The 11,544-nt window shown below is 47.5% G+C and overlaps 1 pseudogene; it reads left to right on the top strand.

The window, feature by feature from the left end:
• The first annotated feature begins 911 nt into the window (after positions 1 to 911).
• LOC136328592 (large ribosomal subunit protein eL38 pseudogene) lies at positions 912 to 1,242 on the top strand (annotated as a pseudogene).
• Positions 1,243 to 11,544: the final 10,302 nt, after the last annotated feature.

Here is an 11,544-nt window from a genome sequence, read left to right as displayed (position 1 = left end):
TATACAAAATAGGGAAGTCTTTAACACACTTACTTATCTGAGGCATGATGGGATTGCACCACCCCACATCAAAAAACGGTGGGAAAGGCTTAGTCCTAAAACCAAGCCCCAGGCTACAAGGATCCTGCCTGTCCACAGCCAGCCCCAACACACATTAATATCACTTGGGCGCCTGACCAGGCAGTAGTGCAGTGGATAGAGTGTCGGACTGGGATGCGGAAGACCCAGGTTCGAGACCCCGAGGTCGCCAGCTTGAGCATGGGTTCATCTGGTTTGAGCAAAAGCTCACCAGCTTGAGCCCAAGGTCTCTGGCTCAAGCAAGGGGTTACTGGTCTGTTGAAGGCCTGCGGTCAAGGCACATATGAGAAAGCAATCAATGAACAACTAAGGTGTTGCAATGCGCAACGAAAAACTAATGATTGATTCTTCTCATCTCTCTTTGTTCCTGTCTGTCTGTCCTTTGCTATCCCTCTCTCTGTCTCTGAAAAAAAAAAAATATATCACCTGGGCGACAGGCTTCCATGTGGGCAGCGCCATCTTTAACAAGGTGAGCGTAATATATTTTATCTGCCCAACACCTAGAATCAAAGGTTTCTAGCTCACCAGACTTATTCTCCTTCATTCTCCATCTCCTTCCTTCTCCCTGCACAAACTCTGTACTAACTGGCTTCTCCACCATCTTGGCTGCTTCTCCTGGCCTCCTCCACGTGGCCTTTCTCTGCTCTCTTCTCTAATACAAATCTCAGGAACTGAGAGAGAGCAAGCTCTCAGTTGGCCCTACTTTATAGTGTAGAACCAAAACCTTTAATCTAATACACAAACAAGGAAGTCTCTGATACAAAGTCACTTATGTGAGGCATAATGAGATTCCTCATGAGAGTGCACCACCCCACATCAAAAAGGGTGGGCCTTTTCCTCTTCTTTGCGTCTTGCCGCTAGCTGTGCCGGGCGCCTCCTCTCCGCACGCAGCTATGCCTCGCAAAATTGAAGAAATCAAGGACTTCCTGCTCACAGCCAGACGAAAGGATGCCAAATCTGTCAAGATCAAGAAAAATAAGGATAATGTGAAGTTTAAAGTCTGGTGCAGCAGATACCTTTATACCTTGGTCATCACAGACAAAGAGAAGGCAGAGAAACTGAAGCAGTCCCTGTCCCCAGGTTTGGCAGTGAAGGAGCTGAAATGAACCACACATGCTGATCCATATTAAAAAGCTAAAAATTAAAAAAAAAAAAATTAAAAAAAAAAAAAAAAAAAAGGGTGGGAAAGGCTTAGTCCCAAAACCAAGGAGCAGGATACAAGGATCCTGACTGTCGACAGCCCACCCCCAACACACATTAATACACTCATGCCCGTGGTGGCGCAGTGGATAGAGCATCAGACTGAGATGTGGAAGACCCAGGTTCAAGACCCCGAGGTCGCCAGCTTGAGCGTGGACTCATCTGGTTTGAGCAAGGCTCACCAGCTTGGACCCAAGGTCACTGGCTTGAGCAAGGGGTTACTCAGTCTGCTATAGCCCCATGGTCAAGGCACATATGAGAAAGCAATCAATGAACAACTAAGGTGTCACAATGAAAATCTAATGATTGATGCTTCTCATCTCTCTTCGTTCCTGTCTGTCTGTCTGTCCGTATCTATCCCTCTCTCTGACTCTCTCTCTCTGTTAAAAAAAAAAAAAAAAAAATCACTCATGCCCATCCCAAGCAAGAAGGGCAACTATAAAGCCAGAAGCCACAGCTACTATCACAGCCGCCTGGCCCATGCAGGTTTGCACTGGATTCAGACAGTCGGCAACGAAACAGCAGAGCCAAAAGCTGGTGATTGTTGGGCAGATAAAATGTATTATGCTCATTTTGTAAAAGATAATGCTGCTCACATGGAGGCTGTTGCCCAGGTGATATTAATGTGTGTCTCTAAAGGCAGGCAGAATCCTTGTAGCCTGGGGCTTGGTTTTGGGATTAAGCCTTTCCCACCCATTTTTGATGTGGGGCGGTACAATCCAATCATGCCTCAGAGAAGTGACTTTGTATTAGAGACTTCCCTATTTTGTATATTGGATTAAGGGTTTGGATTTCTACACTATAAAATGGGGACGGAGCGGGAGCTTGCACTCTTGGTTCCTGGGATTAGCATTAGAGAGCAGAGCAGAGAAAGGCCACGTGGAGGAGGCCAGGGGAAGAAGACAAGATGGCGGAGTGTTGAGTGAGAGGCCAGTTTGTGCAGTTTATGTAGGGAGAAGGAAGGAGATGTGGAACAGAGGAGAATAAGGCTGGTGAGCTAGAAACCTTTGATTCTAGGAAACTCGGATAAGTCAGTGGCTTTGTGAGCACTGAATGTGAGTAGGTTTTGAAGCCCAGTGTGTGTTTTTACTTGCCCGCCGGGTGCAAGCTAGGATTAATGACTATGGCCCACCAGTTTGTGGCTCCGTTGTTTCTTTACCGACTGTCCGAATCCAATGCGAACCTGCATGGGCCGGGCTGCTGTGATGGTGGCCCTGGTCTTGGCTTCTGGTTTTACAGTGATCCATCATCTTTAATCCTAGCTTGCACCCGCCGGGCAAGTAAAAACACACACTGGGCTCCAAAACCCACTCACATTCATTGCTCACAAAGCTTCTGACTTATCCGAGTTTCCTAGTGTAAGGCCAGGAGCCGCCATCGTGGCCATTCACATGCAGGTTCTCATTGGATTTAGGCAGACGGTAAAGAAATGGCGGAGTCGGAGGATGGTGGGCCATCCTATTTATTGGTGTCTCACCAATACAGGCAAACCACAAAAGAAGATAAAGGAAAAGCAGAAAACCAGCTTTTACCATGAAGGGCAAGGGATCAGGGAAGCCCCTGCAATCGTGATAGCAAGAGCTGTGTGTACCAGCTCCTGGTCTGCCCCACTTTATAGTGTAGAAAACCAAAAACCCTTAATCCAATATACAAACAAGGAAGTCTCTGATACAAAGTCACTTATCTGAGGCATAATTGGACTCCTCATGAGAGTGCACCACCCAGATCATACAATCAGTCAAGGGTGTGGGGGAAAAGCTTAGTCTTAAAACTAAACCTGCCTGACCTGTGGTGGCACAGCGGGTAAAAGCGTTGACCTGGAACTCTGAGGTCACTGGTTTGAAATCCTGGGCTTCCCTTGTCAAGGCACATACGGGAGTTGATGCTTTCTGCTCCTCCTTCCCTTCTCTCTCTGTCTGTTTCTCTCTCCTCTCTCTAAAATAAATAAAGAAAATCTTTAAAAAAAAAAAAAAAAACTAAACCTTAGGCTACAATGACCCTGCCTGCCCACAGCCTGTCCCCCACACCCAATGCAAATCACAAGCGAGCAAACATATATATCATATTTACAAACCCATTTGACCAACACCTAGAATCAAAGGTCTCTAGCTCACCAGACTTATTCACCTCTGTTCCCCATCTTCTTCCTTCTCCCTGCACAAACTCTGCACAAACTGGCCTCTCACTCAACACTCCGCCATCTTGGCTGCTTCTCCTGGCCTCCTCCACGTGGCCTCTTTCTGCTCTCTCTCTGCTCTCTAATGCTAATCTCAGGAACTAAGAGAGCAAGCTCTCATTCTGCCCCCATTTTATAGTGTAGAAATCAAAACCTTTAATACAACATACAAAATAGGGAAGTCTCTAATACAAAGTCACTTATCAGAGACATGATGGGATTGTACCACCCCACATCAAAAAGGGTGGGAAAGGCTTAATCCCAAAACCAAGCCCCAGGCTACAAGGATTCTGCCTGCCCACAGCCCGCCCCCAACACACATTAATATCACCTGGGTGACAGCCTCCACCTGGGCAGCGCCATCTTTAACAAAGTGAGCATAATATATTTTATCTGCCCAACAGCAACCAATACCTTCACCTGGGAGATGGGCTTCCATGTGGGCAGTGCCATCTTTAACAAAGTGAGCTGTAAAGCCAGTGGCCAGGGCCACCATCACAGCAGCCTGGCCCATGCAGGTTCGCATTGGATTCGGACAGTCGGTAAAGAAACAACGGAGCCACAAACTGGTGGGCCATAGTCTTTAATTCTAGCTATCACCCGGCGGGCAAGTAAAAACATACACTGGGCTCCAAAACCCACTCACATTCAGTGCTCACAAAGCCACTGACTTATCCGAGTTTCCTAGAATCAAAGGTTTCTAGCTCACCAGACTTATTCACCTCTGTTCACCATCTCCTTCCTTCTCCAGCGTCAAACTGCACAAACTGGCCTCTCACTCAATACTCCGCCATCTTGGCTGCTTCTCCTGGCCACATGGCCTCTTTCTGCTCTCTGCTCTGCTCTCTCCTCTAATGATAATCTCAGGAACCAAGAGAGCAAACTCTCGTTCTGCCCTCATTTTATATTGTAGCTTCACAACCTCTAATCCAATATACAAAATAGGGAAGTCTCTAATACAAAGTCACTTCTCTGAGGCATGATTGGATTGTACTGCCCCACATCAAAAAGGGTGGGGAAGGCTTAACCCCAAAACCGAGACCCAGGCTACAAGGATTCTCAACACACATTAATATCACCTGGGCGACAGCTTCACGTGGGCAGCGCCACCTTTAACAAAGTGAGCATAATATATTTTATCTGCCCAACAATCCACCCCTATGCTCACTTTAATACCTACAATCTACATCACCAGCATCCCTGGGCAAGGAAATTAGGCAAATTACACAAATTACAACAGCACAAGTCATACAATTTCAACAATCAGAAAGGTACACTTCACCAGTCTCTGAGCACTTAGCCCAAAGCGCAAAATGTGCTCGGCCTTCTTTCTAGCCATGGGAAAAGCTTCCCAGGGCAGGGGAGTGCTTCCAGCAAAGCCACCCCCCACCCCCATCAGGGTATTTCACACTGTCCAAAATCCATAAGTCCATCCAACAAAGGAGTCAATGCCCACTCCGGTCGTAGTCCAGGAAATCAGTCCACGCACATAGGGCGTCAGCCACCCCCCTCATCCCTGCCGTCCTCGCAGGTCTTACACTGTCCCAAAGAGGGGCGGGCACGTGGCAATGGCAGTCAGCATTTCCATCTCTGCTCTGGAGAGCGTGTCCAGCCCTGTGTCCCAAAATCGCAGACCTACCAGGGCCGTAGTAAGTGCTCCTTCCAGCTGGGCTCTCATCTTCTGGAGACTGCAGATTACAACTCCAGCTCGATTCTCCTCATCCTCCAAAGAGGAACTAAAACACCAGTTCCCACTGCCAGGCTCGAGTCCTGGGCCGCTGCCGGGCTCGAGTCCCAGGCTGCTGTCGCCTTCTGCTCCTCAGATCTTGCAGCTCCAGCCCTGGCCTCAGCCTCAGCCTCAGCCCTGGCCCCCTGCCGTTGCTGGCTCTCCACATGTCCAGGGCAATCTGCAACTCATGAACCTGTGAATCCTCCTCCAGCAGCTGCTCCATTTCTAGGCGAATCTTGCAAACCTGGTCAGCCTCCTCCTCCAGTGCTTCCTCCAGCTCCAGGGTCAGCATCTGTCTCTCCCGCATTTGCTCCATCTCCTTCCACTGCTTGGTTTGCAGGTCCCGGGCAGCCTCTTCCACAGAGCTCTCAGTTTCCTCACACATGGCTGTAAAAGTCAGCCAGCCTACAATCCCCAAAAGGACAGCCATGGGGAACCCTAACACTAGCCAGTCCGCTACTCCACCACTCAAAGGCTCCTTGCTGATCTGTATCGAAATCTGCCACAGACTACACCAAATGTAAAGCCAGAAGGCACGGCCACAGCCAGGGCCACCATCACAGCAGCCTGGCCAGTTCAGGTTCGCATTGGATTCAGACAGTAGGTAAAGAAACAATGGAGCCACAAACTGGTGGGCCATAGTCTTTAATCCTAGCTTGCACCCGGCAGGCAAGTAAAAACACACACTGGGCTCCAAAACCCACTCACATTCAGTGCTCACAAAGCTACTGACTTATCCGAGTTTCCTAGAATCAAAGGTTTCTAGCTCACCAGCCTTATTCTCCTCAGTTCCCCATCTCCTTCCTTATCCCAGATACAAACTCTGCACAAACTGGCATCTCACTCAGCACTCTGCCATCTTGGCTGCTTTTCCTGGCCACATGGCCTCTTTCCGCTGCTCTTTCATGCTAGTCATCCCAGGAACCAAGAGAGCAAACTCTCGTTCTGCCCCCACTTTATAGTGTAGAAATCCACACCTTTAATCCAATATACAAAATAGGGAAGTCTCTAATACAAAGTCACTTCTCTGAGGCATGATTGGATTGTACTGCCCCACATCAAAAAGGGTGGGAAAGGCTTAATCCCAAAACCAAGACCCAGGCTACAAGGATTCTCAACACACATTAATATCACCTGGGCGACGACCTCACGTGGGCAGCGCTACCTTTAACAAAGTGAGCATAATATATTTTATCTGCCCAACAACCTCTGTTCCCTATTTCCTTCTCTCTGCACAAACTGGCATTTCCTTATGCACTGCGCCATCTTGGCTGCCTCTTCTCTGCAATACTAATACAGAGAGAGAGAGAGAGAGAGAGAGAGAGAGCCTGGACTGCCTTATTTTATAGTGTAGAAATTAAAGCCTTTAAGCCAATATACAAATAAGGAAGGTCTGATACAAAGCCACTTATCTGAGGCATAAATGGGATTCGTCATAAGAGTGCACCACCCCACATCATGCAACAGTCAAGGGTATGGGAACTGACCAGGTGGTGGTGCAGTGGATAGAGCATCAGACTGGGGCATGGAGGACCCAGGTTTGAAACCCCAAGGTCGCCAGCTTGAGCACGGGTGCATCTGATGTGAGCAAGGCTTACCAGCTTGAGCCAAGGGTCACTGGCTCGAGCAAGGGGTCACTTGGTCTTCTGTAGCCCCCCGGTCAAGGCACATATGAAAAAGCAATGAACAACTAAGGTGCCGCAACAAAGAATTGATGCTTCTCATCTCTTTCCCTTTCTGTCTTTCTGTCCCTACCTGTCCCTCTCTCTGACTCTGTCTCTGTCACACAAAAAAAAAGAAGAAAAAAAACAGTCAAGGGTATGGGGAAAAGCTTAGTTTTGAGAAGATCTTAGTACTAGAAGGATATTGAAAAGATCTTAGTATTAAAAGGGTGGGAAAGCTTTAGTCTTAAAAGTAAGCCTTAGGCCGTAAAGACCATGTCAGCTTACAGCCTGTCTCCCACACCCAATGCAAATTGTAAGCTAGCAAAGATATATATCATACTTACAAACTTATTTGACCAACAAGCATCTTTTTTTCTAACAAGGTGACTCTGGGTGAGCTCCAGGATGGGAACTGGTTACCAGAAAGCAAGCCATGTGTGAAGCCAGTAGCCACAGCCACCATCACAGCAGCCTGGCCCATGCAGGTTTGTATTAGATTCGGACAGACAGTAATGAAACAATGGAGCCAAAAACTGGTGGGCCATCATCTTTAATCCTAGCTTGCACCTGGCGGCCAAGTAAAAACACACACTGGGCTCCAAAACCCACTTATTCAGTGCTCGCAAAGCTACTGACTTATCCGAATTTCCTAGAATCAAAGGTTTCTAGCTCACCAGACTTATTCACCTCTGTTCCCCATTTTCTTCCTTCTCTCTGCACAAACTGGCTTCTCCCTCAGCACTCCACCATCTTGGCTGCTTCTCCTGGCCTCCTCCACATGGCCTTTCTCTGCTCTCCTCTCTAATGCTAATCTCAGGAACCAAGAGAGCAAGCTCCCAGTCTGCCCCACTTTAGGTATAGAAATCAAAACCTTTAATCCAATATACAAACAAGGAAGTCTCTGATACAAAGTCACTTATCTTAAAAAATAAATAAATAAAATAAAAGAATTGATGGACCTGTGGTGGTGCAGTGGATAAAGCGTCGACCTGGAAATGATGAGGTTGCCGGTTCAAAACCCTGGGCTTGCCTGGTCAAGGCACATACGGGAGTTGATGCTTCCAGCTCCTCCCCCTTCTCTCTCTCTGTCTCTCTTTCCTCTCTCTCCCTCTCTGTCTCTCTCTCTCCCTCTCTCTCTAAAAAAAATGAATAAAAATAAATAAATAAATAAATAAATAAATAAATAAAAACAAAGTCACTTATCTGAGGCATAATGGGATTCCTCATGAGAGTGCACCACTCCACACCATGCAATCAGTTAAGGGTGTGGGGAAAAGCTTAATCTTAAAACTAAGCCTTAGGCTATAATGGCCCAGCCTGCTTACAGCCTGTCCCCCATGCCCAATACAAACTATAAGCGAGCAAACATATATATCATATTTAAAAACTTATTTGACCAACACCATGGTTAGAAACTTAGAATTTTCAGCCCTACCTTTCATCCTACAGAGAGCAAAGAAAGGCTGGACATGGAGTTAGTGACAGTCATACCTGTGTGAGGAAGCCTCCATGAAATCCCAGTAGAATTGGGCTTGAAGAGCTTCCAGGCCGGCAAACTACACCAGGAGAGTAACACTTCCCAGCTCCCCTGTTTGGACCTTCCCAGACCTCACCCCCTGTATCTCTTCATCTGTATCCTCTATCATATCCTATAATGAAGTGGTAAATGTAAGTAAGTGTTTCCCTGAGTTCAATGAGCCGCTCTAACAAATTAATCGAACCTGAAGAGGAGTTGTTCAGATGCACAGGTAATATAACCTGAACTTGGACTGCCGTCTAAAGTGGGGTTGGGAACAGGGGACAGTCTTGTGGCACTGAGCCCTTAGTTGTAGGATCTGATGCTATCTCTGGGTAGATAGTGTCAGAAGTGAGTAAAATTGTAGGCCACCCAGCTGGTGTTGGAGACTTGTTTATTGTGGAGGAAAGTCTCCACACATTTGGTGACCAAAATGTCAGAAAGGAAGTGTTCTCTGTAAAGGTAAAGGAGACACACAGGAGGAAAATGTACAGTGGGGAAGAGATGGGTTTTTCCCTACGTAAGAAAGGGAAAACTAAGCCCTGGCCGGTTGGCTCAGCGGTAGAGCGTCGGCCTAGCATGCGGAGGACCCGGGTTCGATTCCCGGCCAGGGCACACAGGAGAAGCGCCCATTTGCTTCTCCACTCCTCTGCCGCGCTTTCCTCTCTGTCTCTCTCTTCCCCTCCTGCAGCCAAGGCTCCATTGGAGCAAAGATGGCCCGGGCGCTGGGGATGGCTCTGTGGCCTCTGCCTCAGGCGCTAGAGTGGCTCTGGTCGCAACATGGCGACGCCCAGGATGGGCAGAGCATCGCCCCCTGGTGGGCAGAGCGTCGCCCCTGGTGGGCGTGCCGGGTGGATCCCGGTCGGGCGCATGCGGAAGTCTGTCTGACTGTCTCTCCCTGTTTCCAGCTTCAGAAAAATGAAAAAAAAAAAAAAAAAAAAAAAAAGGGAAAACTAAGTTTTTCCTTTTACAACTGTTGTCCATTTTCTCATTTGATTTTTTTTTTTTTTTTTTTTTTTTTTACTACAGAGACAGAGAGAGAGAGGGGGACAGACAGACAGGAACATAGAGAGATGAGAAGCATCAATCGTTAGTTTTTCATTGCAACACCTTAGTTGTTCATTGACTGCTTTCTCATATGTGCCTTGACCGGGGGGCCACAGCAGACCGAGTGACCCCTTGCTCGAGCCAGAGACCTTGGGTCCAAGCTGGTGACCTTTGCTCAAACCAGATGAGCCCACACTCAAGTTGGCAACCTCGGGGTCTGGAACCCGGGTCCTCCGCATCCCAGTCCGACGCTCCATCCATTGCGCCACCACCTGGTCAGGCTCATTTGACTTTGACTGTGCTTATAGTGATTTTCATTTGGCTAATTTTCTTCAGGCGATGTTTACATTAGAAGTAAAAGAAGGAGCAAAGTAGAAGACAGAGAAGAAACAATTAGTTAGGGAACCCAGCAAACTATTTCAAGAAGAGCTACCAAAAGGGTAAAATGATACTTCAAACAAAACACTGAGATGAGGCCATAAAAATGAACAGTAGATTTGGCAAAAGGGAGGCCATCAATTACCTTACCAGCACAGTGTTAGAAGTGGGATGTTGATGGACACCTGGTTATGATAGAGGGAACTCAAGAGATAAAATTTTAGCTTGAAAAATGGTGCCTTTGGCTATAGTCAGTGGGCATAATGGTTAATGCAAGTAAAAGCTTTGTTCCAGGAACTGGAATACTTGAACAGGCCTATAAGACTTAATGAGATCTGAAAGTGATCCACCTTTGTACCCCAGGGGACTGCAAGCAAAGCTTTTGTACTCTCAGGATGGAACACCCTCTGACTATGATCAAATTAACTTTGACAATAATCTAATTATCTACCTATCCTTTTCTTCGCCTTATAAAAAGATTGAGACGATTTGGGAATGTAACCCCCATCTCCCCAGAGTGTCAGCCATCTGAATAAGGTGCCCATAAAGATCCAAACCCTGTCTCTATCTATTTGGCCAAATCGGTGACAGGCAGCACAAACTCCGATATCTTCAGTTTCAGTTGGAGTGAGAGAGTAAGAAAAGACAACAGACAGTCTTCTTTTTTTTTTTTTTTTTTTTTTTTTTTTGGTATTTTTCTGAAGTTAGAAACGGGGAGGCAGTCAGACAGACTCCTGCATGCGCCCGACCGGGACCCATCCGGCATGCCCACCAGGGGGCGATGCTCTGCCCATCTGGGGCATTGCTCTGTTGTAACCAGAGCCATTCTAGCGCCTGAGGCAGAGGCCACAGAGCCATCCTCAGCACCCGGACCAACTTTGCTCCAATGAAATCTTAGCTGCGGGAGGGGGAGAGAGAGATAGAGAGGAAAGAGAGGGGGAGGGGTGGAGAAGCAGATGGGCGCTTCTCCTGTGTGCCCTGGCCGGAAATTGAACCCGGGACTCCTGCAGGCCAGGCCGATGCTCTACCACTGAGCCAACTGGCCAGGGCCTCAGACAGTCTTTTTTTTTAAAGTTCTACTATACCGTGGTGCAAACAAATGTGGTAGTGAACAAGGATCTGGGGTCAAGGAAATTTTTTTAATGGAAGATAGTATCCTAGAGAGTGTTTGTATGCTTAAATAAATGGGAGAAATAGCCTGACCAGGGGGTGGCGCAGTGGATAGAACGTCGGACTGGGATGAGGAGGACCCAGGTTTGAGACCCTGAGGTTGCCAGTTTGAGTGCGGGCTCATCTGGTTTGAGCAAAGCTCAGCAGATTGGACCCAAGGTCGCTGGCTCGAGCAAGGGGTCACTCGGCCTGCTGTAGCCCCACGGACAATGCACATATGAGAAAGCAATCAATGAACAACTAAGGTGTCGCAACGAAAGACTAATGATTGATGCTTCTCATCTCTCTCCGTTCCTGTCTGTTCCTCTCTCTGTCTCTGTAAAGAAAAAAAAAAAAAGGAAGAAATAATCAATGACGAGAGAAAAGCTAAGGATCCAGAAGAAGGCAAAGAGAATAATTTTAAGAGAGAGGCTCTTCATCAGAAGGGCAAGAGGGTGGGATGCTAGCCCACATAAAGGACAAACCTTATCCTTGTAAGCCTGAGCACATAGCTGGGAAACTAGTAAGTGTGGCAGCTGGTATGATGACAGAAGTGTCCCTGCCTGACTGCTCTTGTTTTCTGCAGGAAGTATGTGGTGAAGGCAAG

The sequence above is a fragment of the Saccopteryx bilineata genome, chromosome 3 (assembly GCF_036850765.1).
Source record: "Saccopteryx bilineata isolate mSacBil1 chromosome 3, mSacBil1_pri_phased_curated, whole genome shotgun sequence".
In the NCBI taxonomy this organism is placed as follows: Eukaryota; Metazoa; Chordata; class Mammalia; order Chiroptera; family Emballonuridae; genus Saccopteryx; species Saccopteryx bilineata.
The sequence above is the reverse complement of the archived record's forward strand: the minus strand, read 5'-3'. Positions and strand labels throughout refer to the sequence as shown.